Source organism: Schistocerca serialis, chromosome 8 (genome assembly GCF_023864345.2).
Source record: "Schistocerca serialis cubense isolate TAMUIC-IGC-003099 chromosome 8, iqSchSeri2.2, whole genome shotgun sequence".
Lineage (NCBI taxonomy): Eukaryota > Metazoa > Arthropoda > Insecta > Orthoptera > Acrididae > Schistocerca > Schistocerca serialis.
This window is the reverse complement of record NC_064645.1, coordinates 210542468-210556802: the sequence shown is the minus strand read 5'-3', so window position 1 is coordinate 210556802 and position 14335 is coordinate 210542468. Positions and strand designations below refer to the sequence as shown.

At 45.1% G+C, this 14335-nt stretch overlaps 4 non-coding genes across 4 annotated transcripts; all 4 read left to right on the top strand.

The window, feature by feature from the left end:
- Nucleotides 1–211: 211 nt before the first annotated feature.
- On the top strand, nt 212–318 carry LOC126417646 (U6 spliceosomal RNA). The gene has a single exon (XR_007575726.1). It is a non-coding gene; the product is annotated as a U6 spliceosomal RNA (small nuclear RNA).
- Nucleotides 319–3052: 2734 nt separating this feature from the next.
- LOC126417629 (U6 spliceosomal RNA) lies at nt 3053–3159 on the top strand. Its single transcript, XR_007575711.1, has one exon. It is a non-coding gene; the product is annotated as a U6 spliceosomal RNA (small nuclear RNA).
- Nucleotides 3160–5646: 2487 nt separating this feature from the next.
- On the top strand, nt 5647–5753 carry LOC126417642 (U6 spliceosomal RNA). Its single transcript, XR_007575723.1, has one exon. It is a non-coding gene; the product is annotated as a U6 spliceosomal RNA (small nuclear RNA).
- A 5951-nt stretch (nt 5754–11704) lies between these two features.
- On the top strand, nt 11705–11811 carry LOC126417547 (U6 spliceosomal RNA). The gene has a single exon (XR_007575640.1). It is a non-coding gene; the product is annotated as a U6 spliceosomal RNA (small nuclear RNA).
- The last annotated feature ends 2524 nt before the right edge of the window (nt 11812–14335 follow it).

The following is a 14335-nucleotide window of genomic DNA, read 5'->3' as shown; positions in this document are numbered from 1 at the left end:
TACGATCTAAGTTTTACATCCAATACTGCCAAATACTACAGTTAACAGAGCTGCCACTTACTAAGAACGACACCTCGCAGTAATTAATTCACAGATTAGCACTCGGCAGGCCTTGTGTTCCTCGCCAGAGCTGCGTAAAGCTACGTCCAAGCCGAACCATATTTGACGCGACGCCATAACTATATATACAATTTCAGAGGGCTCCTCGAATGTACTTGCTTCGGCGGTACATACACTAAAATTGGAATGATACAGAGAAGATTAGCATGGCCCCTGCGCAAGGATGACACGCAAAATCGTGAAGCGTTCCACATTTTTTTCGCAATCTCACTCTCTCATGTCTCACATCAGCTGCTAATACCCTCAGCCACCTACACAAGTTTCGCTTCATATCTGCACCCACTTGTCACAAACTATGCTGTCCATTTACGCAGTTCTCCTCCACTCTCTTTCATTCACAACAGAACATGATAAAACTGGCAATAATCCTATCCCTTACATCACCAATGCACATCTAAAATGTCACTCTAATAACAACTGAGCAAGCACACCAAAACCACAACTACACTGACACAAGTACATGTCACTAGCACCCCTCCAGCTCATTCACAAACCTGACACAAATCACAGCCAGTCTAAGACTAAGCCTAGCACAGGCAAAAGCCTCTTCTCTTCCTCAGTATCACACTCTGCTGTCACAACATCTCTTCCTACTGTCTCAATCACGTCATTTCATAACACACACCTACTGCCTTACACAACATTTGGAAACCTTACATCAACTTTACACAAGATAGCTGCATGTTCCAAATCTTTCTCACTCACATACTTTCACTCACACTACTGCTTAAATACACTCTAGCGCTCTAAAATTAGCTTGCATTACCTAATATTTATTTTTCTTTAACGCCTACAAAGCTTCTGGTGCCTGTATGCCACTATCACATACTGACTGCACACAGACCCACAACATTGAACTTTATTCATCTTCATGGCTGCAGCTGATGCCATAATTGTTTCAGCACCATAAATAAACACGTGAAGGAAGATGTCTCTTTAATCATTAAGTGTGCAAGCTACCCCTTTACAGGAAGTTCATTTAACATTATGTTTCAAGTAACTTTCCTAGTGGCCTTGCTATCCAGCTGCAGCCTCATAATACAGACTGCAGGTGACACCTCATCAGATTCTTAACTGAAGCATATCTGCCTGTGTAATAAGCCACTGCCCTTCACCTAAAAACTGACTATTACAGCAAATCTGTGGTGCACAAGCATGTCATGTACAAATTTCACTGGTGTGACGCACAAAGTATTTTCCCACATGTCTGGCAATCTGCCACTACATATAGTTACCTAAATTAAATTCAAAAGTGTCAGCCAATGAATACCACAACACTGAAGTGTTTAGAAAGCAGACCAGTATGCTAGTATTAACATATAGTATTTAGATGTGAGGCTCTACTATTTTGACAGCACTTTGAATCCCATCAATGTCATACAAGTCGATGCTGTTCACAATTACAGCTGATGCACCTCTCATCCTGTGTCTAGCAGAAAGATTGGACAAACCCTGCATGCAATATTCATCATGTCACATACACAGAAGCTCTAGCACATAAGTAGATACAGAGGCAGTTAAGACACAAAACACTAGCAAGCTTCAGGATTTTGGAATAGACAGCAGCATCACAAACCAGTTTGTGTCACATGACACCAGTAGCTACTCAGTTATTAACTGCTTTCAGATACTAAATCTATCACTCTTTGTTTTGCACTAGCCATTATTCCTGTAATAACAACATTCACCAAACTGGATTACATCTGACTGACATTTCACAGGAACATAACTACAGCTACTAACACAATGCTAACCTGGTTTCTCTTACCACATGTCCCCTCAACATTTTAGGCTCATTCACACATCTCCATCACAGTGTTTCACTGTTGCCAAGTAGACCTGCCCTGTGTAAACTTGGATCAACACAAATATATCACCTGCTATTGTACTGAAAACGGAACTATGTCCATCATTCCTACTACTACCTCACACAACTCGCATTCACCCATCCATGCGCTAGTAGTGACCTACACTGCTGTGTTTCAAAGTGTGCAATATGAATGGCACCGAGCGAGGTGGCGCAGTGGTTAGCACACTGGACTCGCATTCGGGAGGACGACGGTTCAATCCCGCGTCCGGCCATCCTGATTTAGGTTTTCCGTGATTTCCCTAAATCGCTCCAGGCAAATGCCGGGATGGTTCCTCTGAAAGGGCACGGCCGACTTCCTTCCCTGTCCTTCCCTAATCCGATGAGACCGATGACCTCGCTGTTTGGTCTCTTTCCCCAAAACCAACCAACCAATATGAATGGTGTTTTTAATGGTTCGTGAGGCTGCTGCGTCTCTTTTTGCAGTCACTATTGTCTTCTGGGGCCATTGGATGAATAGGAGTTACTCAATAATTTACATGGTCACACACTGTGTCTTCTTGTGCTGTACTTGATGTGTGAGTTAAAAGTTGCCTTGCACTCTGTCATTAAATCGATTAGTATCGTGAGAAAGTACCACTGAAAGAGTAATGCAATTTGTGTTAGCAGTGAAGACAGTTTCGCAAAAATATTCGCTTGTTTTGAGAGTCTTAAAGACCTGCTACCAGCTCCAATCAGCGCCATTTATCCCACACATTAGAGAAGTGTGTTTCATAGGTATGCCTATAAGACACTAAACTCGGAATGTGAGAACATGGCGACAATACGTGCCATCACGTCTTGCTGCCGCCTAGCGGCAGCTGTGTGAACCTGCTGCTGCTGCTCTGGGTGGATGCTGCGAGAGCAAGCGACTCTACGATCTAAGTTTTACATCCAATACTGCCAAATACTACAGTTAACAGAGCTGCCACTTACTAAGAACGACACCTCGCAGTAATTAATTCACAGATTAGCACTCGGCAGGCCTTGTGTTCCTCGCCAGAGCTGCGTAAAGCTACGTCCAAGCCGAACCATATTTGACGCGACGCCATAACTATATATACAATTTCAGAGGGCTCCTCGAATGTACTTGCTTCGGCGGTACATACACTAAAATTGGAACGATACAGAGAAGATTAGCATGGCCCCTGCGCAAGGATGACACGCAAAATCGTGAAGCGTTCCACATTTTTTTCGCAATCTCACTCTCTCATGTCTCACATCAGCTGCTAATACCCTCAGCCACCTACACAAGTTTCGCTTCATATCTGCACCCACTTGTCACAAACTATGCTGTCCATTTACGCAGTTCTCCTCCACTCTCTTTCATTCACAACAGAACATGATAAAACTGGCAATAATCCTATCCCTTACATCACCAATGCACATCTAAAATGTCACTCTAATAACAACTGAGCAAGCACACCAAAACCACAACTACACTGACACAAGTACATGTCACTAGCACCCCTCCAGCTCATTCACAAACCTGACACAAATCACAGCCAGTCTAAGACTAAGCCTAGCACAGGCAAAAGCCTCTTCTCTTCCTCAGTATCACACTCTGCTGTCACAACATCTCTTCCTACTGTCTCAATCACGTCATTTCATAACACACACCTACTGCCTTACACAACATTTGGAAACCTTACATCAACTTTACGCAAGATAGCTGCATGTTCCAAATCTTTCTCACTCACATACTTTCACTCACACTACTGCTTAAATACACTCTAGCGCTCTAAAATTAGCTTGCATTACCTAATATTTATTTTTCTCTAACGCCTACAAAGCTTCTGGTGCCTGTATGCCACTATCACATACTGACTGCACACAGACCCACAACATTGAACTTTATTCATCTTCATGGCTGCAGCTGATGCCATAATTGTTTCAGCACCATAAATAAACATGTGAAGGAAGATGTCTCTTTAATCATTAAGTGTGCAAGCTACCCCTTTACAGGAAGTTCATTTAACATTATGTTTCAAGTAACTTTCCTAGTGGCCTTGCTATCCAGCTGCAGCCTCATAATACAGACTGCAGGTGACACCTCATCAGATTCTTAACTGAAGCATATCTGCCTGTGTAATAAGCCACTGCCCTTCACCTAAAAACTGACTATTACAGCAAATCTGTGGTGCACAAGCATGTCATGTACAAATTTCACTGGTGTGACGCACAAAGTATTTTCCCACATGTCTGGCAATCTGCCACTACATATAGTTACCTAAATTAAATTCAAAAGTGTCAGCCAATGAATACCACAACACTGAAGTGTTTAGAAAGCAGACCAGTATGCTAGTATTAACATATAGTATTTAGATGTGAGGCTCTACTATTTTGACAGCACTTTGAATCCCATCAATGTCATACAAGTCGATGCTGTTCACAATTACAGCTGATGCACCTCTCATCCTGTGTCTAGCAGAAAGATTGGACAAACCCTGCATGCAATATTCATCATGTCACATACACAGAAGCTCTAGCACATAAGTAGATACAGAGGCAGTTAAGACACAAAACACTAGCAAGCTTCAGGATTTTGGAATAGACAGCAGCATCACAAACCAGTTTGTGTCACATGACACCAGTAGCTACTCAGTTATTAACTGCTTTCAGATACTAAATCTATCACTCTTTGTTTTGCACTAGCAATTCTTCCTGTAATAACAACATTCACCAAACTGGATTACATCTGACTGACATTTCACAGGAACATAACTACAGCTACTAACACAATGCTAACCTGGTTTCTCTTACCACATGTCCCCTCAACATTTTAGGCTCATTCACACATCTCCATCACAGTGTTTCACTGTTGCCAAGTAGACCTGCTCTGTGTAAACTTGGATCAACACAAATATATCACCTGCTATTGTACTGAAAACGGAACTATGTCCATCATTCCTACTACTACCTCACACAACTCGCATTCACCCATCCATGCGCTAGTAGTGACCTACACTGCTGTGTTTCAAAGTGTGCAATATGAATGGTGTTTTTAATGGTTCGTGAGGCTGCTGCGTCTCTTTTTGCAGTCACTATTGTCTTCTGGCGCCATTGGATGAATAGGAGTTACTCAATAATTTACATGGTCACACACTGTGTCTTCTTGTGCTGTACTTGATGTGTGAGTTAAAAGTTGCCTTGCACTCTGTCATTAAATCGATTAGTATCGTGAGAAAGTACCACTGAAAGAGTAATGCAATTTGTGTTAGCAGTGAAGACAGTTTCGCAAAAATATTCGCTTGTTTTGAGAGTCTTCAAGACCTGCTACCAGCTCCAATCAGCGCCATTTATCCCACACATTAGAGAAGTGTGTTTCATAGGCATGCCTATAAGACACTAAACTCGGAATGTGAGAACATGGCGACAATACGTGCCATCACGTCTTGCTGCCGCCTAGCGGCAGCTGTGTGAACCTGCTGCTGCTGCTCTGGGTGGATGCTGCGAGAGCAAGCGACTCTACGATCTAAGTTTAACATCCAATACTGCCAAATAATACAGTTCACAGAGCTGCCACTTACTATGAACGACACCTCGCAGTAATTAATTCACAGATTAGCACTCGGCAGGCCTTGTGTTCCTCGCCAGAACTGCGTAAAGCTACGTCCAAGCCGAACCATATTTGACGCGACGCCATAACTATATATACAATTTCAGAGGGCTCCTCGAATGTACTCGCTTCGGCGGTACATATACTAAAATTGGAACGATACAGAGAAGATTAGCATGGCCCCTGCGCAAGGATGACACGCAAAGTCGTGAAGCGCTCCACATTTTTTTTCGCAATCTCACTCTCTCGTGTCTCACATCAGCTGCTAATACCCTCAGCCACCTACACAAGTTTCGCTTCATATCTGCACCCACTTGTCACAAACTGTGCTGTCCATTTACGCAGTTCTCCTCCACTCTCTTTCATTCACAACAGAACATGATAAAACTGGCAATAAACCTATCCCTTACATCACCAATGCACATCTAAAATGTCACTCTAATAACAACTCAGCAAGCACACCAAAACCACAACTACACTGACACAAGTACATGTCACTAGCACCCCTTTAGCTCATTCACAAACCTGACACAAATCACAGCCAGTCTAAGACTAAGCCTAGCACAGGCAAAAGCCTCTTCTCTTCCTCAGTATCACACTCTGCTGTCACAACATCTCTTCCTACTGTCTCAATCACGTCATTTCATAACACACACCTACTGCCACACACAACATTTGGAAACCTTACATCAACTTTACACAAGATAGCTGCATGTTCCAAATCTTTCTCACTCACATACTTTCACTCACACTACTGCTTAAATACACTCTAGCGCTCTAAAATAGCTTGCATTACCTAATATTTATTTTTCTCTAACGCCTACAAAGCTTCTGGTGCCTGTATGCCACTATCACATACTGACTGCACACAGACCCACAACATTGAACTTTATTCATCTTCATGGCTGCAGCTGATGCCATAATTGTTTCAGCACCATAAATAAACATGTGAAGGAAGATGTCTCTTTAATCATTAAGTGTGCAAGCTACCCCTTTACAGGAAGTTCATTTAACATTATGTTTCAAGTAACTTTCCTAGTGGCCTTGCTATCCAGCTGCAGCCTCATAATACAGACTGCAGGTGGCACCTCATCAGATTCTTAACTGAAGCATATCTGCCTGTGTAATAAGCCACTGCCCTTCACCTAAAAACCAACTATTACAGCAAATCTGTGGTGCACAAGCATGTCATGTACAAATTTCACTGGTGTGACGCACAAAGTATTTTCCCACATGTCTGGCAATCTGCCACTACATATAGTTACCTAAATTAAATTCAAAAGTGTCAGCCAATGAATACCACAACACTGAAGTGTTTAGAAAGCAGACCAGTATGCTAGTATTAACATATAGTATTTAGATGTGAGGCTCTACTATTTTGACAGCACTTTGAATCCCATCAATGTCATACAAGTCGATGCTGTTCACAATTACAGCTGATGCACCTCTCATCCTGTGTCTAGCAGAAAGATTGGACAAACCCTGCATGCAATATTCATCATGTCACATACACAGAAGCTCTAGCACATAAGCAGATACAGAGGCAGTCAAGACGCGAAACACTAGCAAGCTTCAGGATTTTGGAATAGACAGCAACATCACAAACCAGTTTGTGTCACATGACACCAGTAGCTACTCAGTTACTAACTGCCTTCAGATACTAAATCTATCACTCTTTGTTTTGCACTAGCAATTCTTCCTGTAATAACAACATTCACCAAACTGGATTACATCTGATTGACATTTCACAGGAACATAACTACAGCTACTAACACAATGCTAACCTGGTTTCTCTTACCACATGTCCCCTCAACATTTTAGGCTCATTCACACATCTCCATCACAGTGTTTCACTGTTGCCAAGTAGACCAGCCCTGTGTAAACTTGGATCAACACAAATATATCACCTGGTATTGTACTGAAAACGGAACTATGTCCATCATTCCTACTACTACCTCACACAACTCGCATTCACCCATCCATGCGCTAGTAGTGACCTACACTGCTGTGTTTCAAAGTGTGCAATATGAATGGTGTTTTTAATGGTTCGTGAGGCTACTGTGTCTCTTTTTGCAGTCACTATTGTCTTCTGGCGCCATTGGATGAATAGGAGTTACTCAATAATTTAGATGGTCACACACTGTGTCTTCTTGTGCTGTACTTGATGTGTGAGTTAAAAGTTTCCTTGCACTCTGTCATTAAATCGATTAGTATCGTGAGAAAGTACCACTGAAAGAGTAATGCAATTTGTGTTAGCAGTGAAGACAGTTTCGCAAAAATATTCGCTTGTTTTGAGAGTCTTAAAGACCTGCTACCAGCTCCAATCAGCGCCATTTATCCCACACATTAGAGAAGTGTGTTTCATAGGTATGCCTATAAGACACTAAACTCGGAATGTGAGAACATGGCGACAATACGTGCCATCACGTCTTGCTGCCGCCTAGCAGCAGCTGTGTGAACCTGCTGCTGCTGCTCTGGGTGGATGCTGCGAGAGCAAGCGACTCTACGATCTAAGTTTTACATCCAATACTGCCAAATAATACAGTTAACAGAGCTGCCACTTACTAGGAACGACACCTCGCAGTAATTAATTCACAGATTAGCACTCGGCAGGCCTTGTGTTCCTCGCCAGAGCTGCGTAAAGCTACGTCCAAGCCGAACCATATTTGACGCGACGCCATAACTATATATACAATTTCAGAGGGCTCCTCCCTCCCTGCAAACAAATACCTCTTCATGCATACCCTCTCCCAGCACGAGGTTGACTCCTTCATCCTTAATGAAACCTTCCTCCAACCCCACCATGTGGTCCACATCTCCCCTTATCTCCTTCACCGCACTGACAATCCCCTTCCCCTAGCTCGAGGCGGGGTCGCTATCGGCCACCTCAGGCGTCTCCCTGTACGGCCACAACCCCTCCTCAATGGCCCAACCTAACACCTGCTCCTCAGCCTCTATTTTCCCTCCCTCACCGTCACCATTGCCACTATCTATATTCACCCCGCAGCTCCTCTGCCCTTTGACTTCATTTCCCATGGTCACCGTACCTTCTCCACCTAGGTGATTGCCGCTGACCTCAACATCCACAGCCGTGACCCTGCCACCCTTCGGTGGTGGCATCAGTTCCTTGCCACCCTCCATGGTGACCTTGTTCCTCTCCCACAGCAGACCCGTCCTGAAAGTAACTCCACGCCCGATGTTATCCTCGCTTCCCCCAACCTCCTCGGTCGCATTGCCGTTGATGTCCTCGATCCCGTCGGTAGTGACCATCTCCCTGTCCTTCTCACCATCTCCTCTACCCGTCCTGCCACTGCAGCCACCCGCCCACCTGCCCCTCCAAAATCTGTCCATGACTACCACCGTGCCAATTGGGATGCCTACCGGGAAACCATTGACTTATAGGTCGAAAGCCACCCCCGACACTTTCCACCACCCTGATGACATCACCCATGCCTCTTCCTTCCTTCAGAAGACCATCACTGACACTGTGGAGCCTCATGTCCCTACCAAACTCATCCACCCTCACCACCCTACGCTTCCTCCACAGGCCGTCCTTCTTCTGTGTGAATCCCGCAGGCTCTACTGCTCCTTCCTCCGCACTCGTGACCGGGATACTCTCACCCGCCACCGGCAATTACAGTGACATATCCGGAACCTCCTCACCACAAAGAAACGCCGGGACTGGCGTCAGACATGCACACGCCTCAACTCCACCCTCCCTGTCAACTCCTCCAAGTACTGGTCAGCCTTCCACCGCCTTACTGGTAGCGATCCCACCCCGCATTACCCCATCCTCCATGACGATCGACCCTTTCCTGACAACCTCAGTAAGGCTAACCATTTTGCTTCCCACCTGTCCGAGGTCTTCTCCATTCCTGACGATCCCCATTTTGATTACTCCCTCTTCCCCACTGTCCTTGACTGCACTGACACCTCTGTCCCCCCGCTCGCCCCTAGCTTCCAGTACTTGGATCAGCTACCGCCCTCCGACATCAACACTCCCATCACCATGCAAGACATCACACTCGTCCTCCGCTCCAAATGCAACACCGCCCCTGGTCATGATGGCGTCACCTACCATCACCTCAAGGAATCCCCTCCATCCTTCCTGCCTGTCCTTGCTACCCTGTACAATGTCCTCTTCTCCACTGGATTTTACCCTGACCTGTGGAAGACTTCCCGTGTCCTGCTGTTCCCTAAGCCTAACAAATCCCCCTCTGCTACCTCTTCCTATCGTCCCATCTGCCTCACCTCCGTGTTCAGTAAGGTCTTTGAGGCCATCCTCTCTCGCCGTATCCACCACCACCTTCACCAGCACCGCCTCCTTCCTCTTACCCAATGTGGCTTCCGGCCTTCCTTCTCTGCTGACGACCAGCTCCTTAACCTTACCCATCTTCTTTCCCTCCAACTTAACTCCCGTCGCTCTGCTATCTTTGTTTCCCTTGATCTCCAGAACGCCTATGACTGTGTCTGGCATCCTGGGCTCCTTTTCAAACTCCAGACCTATGCTCTCCCCATCAACTTCGTCCGTCTTGTTGCTTCCTTCCTCTCCCATCGTCCCTCCTATGTGACTATCCACAATTCCAACTCCCGTACTTTCTACCCCTCTGCCGGCGTGCCCCAAGGTTCTGTCCTTTCCCCTCTCCTCTATCTCCTGTACACTGCTGATATGTCCAAACCTCCCCCTCCTGTTCATCTTCTCCAGTTCGCTGATGACACCGCCATCCTAGCCCTTTATCCTACCCTTCAACGGTCCCAACGTGCCCTCCAAACCCACCTTGACCAATTCACCGCTTGGTGCAACCAGTGGTTCCTCCGTGTTAATCCCTCCAAGACCCAGGCGATCATCATAGGCTGCACCACCCGCTCCTTCCGCCTCCATGATTTCTACCTCACCATTTACGGCTGTCCTATCCACCTCATTCCTACCCTCAAATACCTTGGCCTCACACTCGACCGCCACCTCACCTGGACTCCCCATCTCCTTACCATCTAAAACAAAGCTCACAACCACCTCCGCCTCCTGAGACTCCTGTCCGGCCGGACGTGGGGTTTGCATCCTTCCACCATCCTTCACACCTACAAATCCATGATCCGCCCCATCCTTTGTTATGCCAGCATCGCTTGGATTTCCGCCCCTCCCCGGTTCTATAAAGCCCTCCAAATCCTCGAACGCCATGCACTCCGCCTCGCCCTCCGCATTCGCCTTCTGTCCCCCACGCACATCCTCTATGACCCCATCCCCTTCCCCCACCTTCTCCTTTTCCTTGAACACATCCGCACACTATATATTGTCCGCCGCCTTGATCCCCCTCACCCCCTGGTGTCTCCCTTCCTCTCCACTCCCAACCAGTTGCCGCGCCTTTACCGTTGTGTCCCTCCCTCTCTCCATCTCCACACCCTCCATCTCCTTTCCCAAAACAACTTCCACCGTCTACCACTCCCGGATGATGAGCTTCGTCCTGACATTTACCCTTCCTACCAACTCTAACCCCCTCTTCCTGCCTCCTCCTCAGGGCTCCCTCTCCTCCCCCTCCCTCCTTCTGAGCGGATTTCCCCTCCTACTCCCCGTCCATCTCTTGTGCCTTCTTTCAGTGTCTCTGCGCTCCCTCCTGCCCTGTCTTCCCTTTCCCTCTCCCGCCCCATGTATCTCCTGCCTCTTCGTGAACCCACGGTTGCCCCTCCTCTCTTCATCCCACCGCTTCCCCAGCAGCCCCATGCTCTCCCCTCCTTTTCCATCCTCTCTGACCTATTACTCGGCAGGTCCCGCCTGGTAGTTTTATTCTTCGTCGTGTGTGCTCCAAGTGGGTTTTAAGTGAGTTGTTTCGGAGTGTTTTTAATACTGTGGCCAACTTTTAACCTGTGCATACGCATCCAGTGTCTTCTCTGTGTTTAAAGAATCGCCAACTGTGTTTTTAACTTTCTGGTGACTTTTTTAACTGTCCCTGATGAACGTCTACATGTCAGTGTATTTTTACCTCCATTTTCACCCCTTACTCTGTTTTATGTTCCCCTTTTTTACCTCCTTATGTATGTATTATTTTATTCTTGTTTTAGTCGTCACGTCACTCGGCTGAAGAGCGGCAGATTGTGCTGCTGACAGCCCTCCCCACCCCTATGGGGCAGGGGCATGAAAGCACAATTAAAAAAAAAAAAAAAAAAAAGAGGGCTCCTCGAATGTACTCGCTTCGGCGGTACATATACTAAAATTGGAACGATACAGAGAAGATTAGCATGGCCCCTGCGCAAGGATGACACGCAAAATCGTGAAGCGTTCCACATTTTTTTCGCAATCTCACTCTCTCATGTCTCACATCAGCTGCTAATACCCTCAGCCACCAACACAAGTTTCGCTTCATATCTGCACCCACTTGTCACAAACTATGCTGTCCATTTTAGCAGTTCTCCTTCACTCTCTTTCATTCACAACAGAACATGATAAAACTGGCAATAAACCTATCCCTTACATCACCAATGCACATCTAAAGCCTACAAAGCTTCTGGTGCCTGTATGCCACTATCACATACTGACTGCACACAGACCCACAACATTTAACTTTATTCATCTTCATGGATGCAGCTGATGCCATAATTGTTTCAGCAGCATAAATAAACATGTGAAGGAAGATGTCTCTTTAATCATTAAGTGTGCAAGCTACCCCTTTACAGGAAGTTCATTTAACATTACGTTTCAAGTAACTTTCCTAGTGGCCTTGCTACGCAGCTGCAGCCTCATAATACAGACTGCAGATGACACCTCATCAGATTCTTAACTGAAGCATATCTGCCTGTGTAATAAGCCACTGCCCTTCACCTAAAAACCAACTATTACAGCAAATCTGTGGTGCACCAGCATGTCATGTACAAATTTCACTGGTGTGACGCACAAAGTATTTTCCCACATGTCTGGCAATCTGCCACTACATATAGTTACCTAAATTAAATTCAAAAGTGTCAGCCAATGAATACCACAACACTGAAGTGTTTAGAAAGCAGACCAGTATGCTAGTATTAACATATAGTATTTAGATGTGAGGCTCTACTATTTTGACAGCACTTTCAATCCCATCAATGTCATACAAGTCGATGCTGTTCACAATTACAGCTGATGCACCTCTCATCCTGTGTCTAGCAGAAAGATTGGATAAACCCTGCATGCAATATTCATCATGTCATATACACAGAAGCTCTAGCACATAAGCAGACATAGAGGCAGTGAAGACACAAAACACTAGCAAGCTTGAGGATTTTGGAATAGACAGCAACATCATAAACCAGTTTGTGTCACATGACACCAGTAGCTACTCAGTTATTAACTGCTTTCAGATACTAAATCTATCACTCTTTGTTTTACACTAGCAATTCTTCCTGCAATAACAACATTCACCAAACTGGATTACACCTGATTGACATTTCATAGGAACATAACTACAGCTACTAACACAATGCTAACCTGGTTTCTCTTACCACATGTCCCCTCAATATTTTAGGCTCATTCACAAATCTCCAACACAGTGTTTCACTGTCGTAAAGTAGACCTGCCCTGTGTATACCTGGATCAACACAATTATATCACCTGGTATTGTACTGAAAACCGAAATATTTCCATCATAACTACTATCGCACACAACTCGCATTCACCCACCCATGCCCTAGTAATGACCTACACTTCTGTGTTTCAAAGTGTGTAATATGAATGCTGTTTTTAATGGTTCATGAGGCTACTGTGTCTCTTCTTGCAGTCACTATTGTCTTCTGGCACCATTGGATGAAAAGGACCATGCTTGGTCTCTGTGGAGTTACTCAATAATTTACATGGTCACAGCCTGTGTCTTCTTGTTGTGTACTTCATGTGTGAGTTAAAAGTTGCCTTCCAGATGCACACTCTGTAATTAAAAAGATTAGTATCATAAGAAAGTACCACTACAAGAGTAATGAAATTTGTGTTAGCAGTGAAGACAGTTTCGCAAATATATTCGCTTGTTTTGAGAGTCTTGAAGACTGCTTCAATCAGAGTTATTTATCCCACACATTAGAGAAGTGTGTTTCATAGGTATGCCTATAAGACACTAAACTCGGATTGTGAGAACATGGCGACACCTCATCAGATACTTAACTGAAGCATATCTGCCTGTGTAATAAGCCACTGCCCTTTACCCAAAAACTAACTATTACAGCCAATCCGTGGTGCATCAGCATGACATGTACAAATTTCATTGGTGTGACCCACAAAGTATTTTCCCACATGTCTGGCAATCTGCCACTACATATAATTACCTAAATTAATTTCAAAAGTGTCATCCAATGATTACCACAACACTGAAGAGTTTAGAAAGCAGTCCAGTATGCTAATATTAACATATAGTATTTAGATGTGAGGCTCTACTATTTTGATGGCACTTTGAATCCCATCAATGTCATACAAGTCGATGCTGTTCACAATTTCAGCTGATGCATTTCTTATCCTGTTTCGAGGAGAAAGATTGGACTAACTCTGCTTGCAAATATTCAGCATGTTACATAGTTCCCAATACGCTGTGCTGCCGCCTAGCGGCAGCTGTGTGAAACTGCTGCTGCTCTGGGTGAATGCTGCGAGTGCATGCAACTGTACGATATAATTTTTATGTCCAGTACTGCCAAATATGCAGTTGACAGCACTGCGATTTACTAGGAACAACACCTTGCAGTAATTAGTTTACATATTAGCACTTGACAGGCCTTGTGTTCCTCACCAGAGCTGCGGATAGCTACACCCAAGCTGAACCATGTTAGACACAACTGTGTATACAACTTCATGGGGCTCCTCGAAC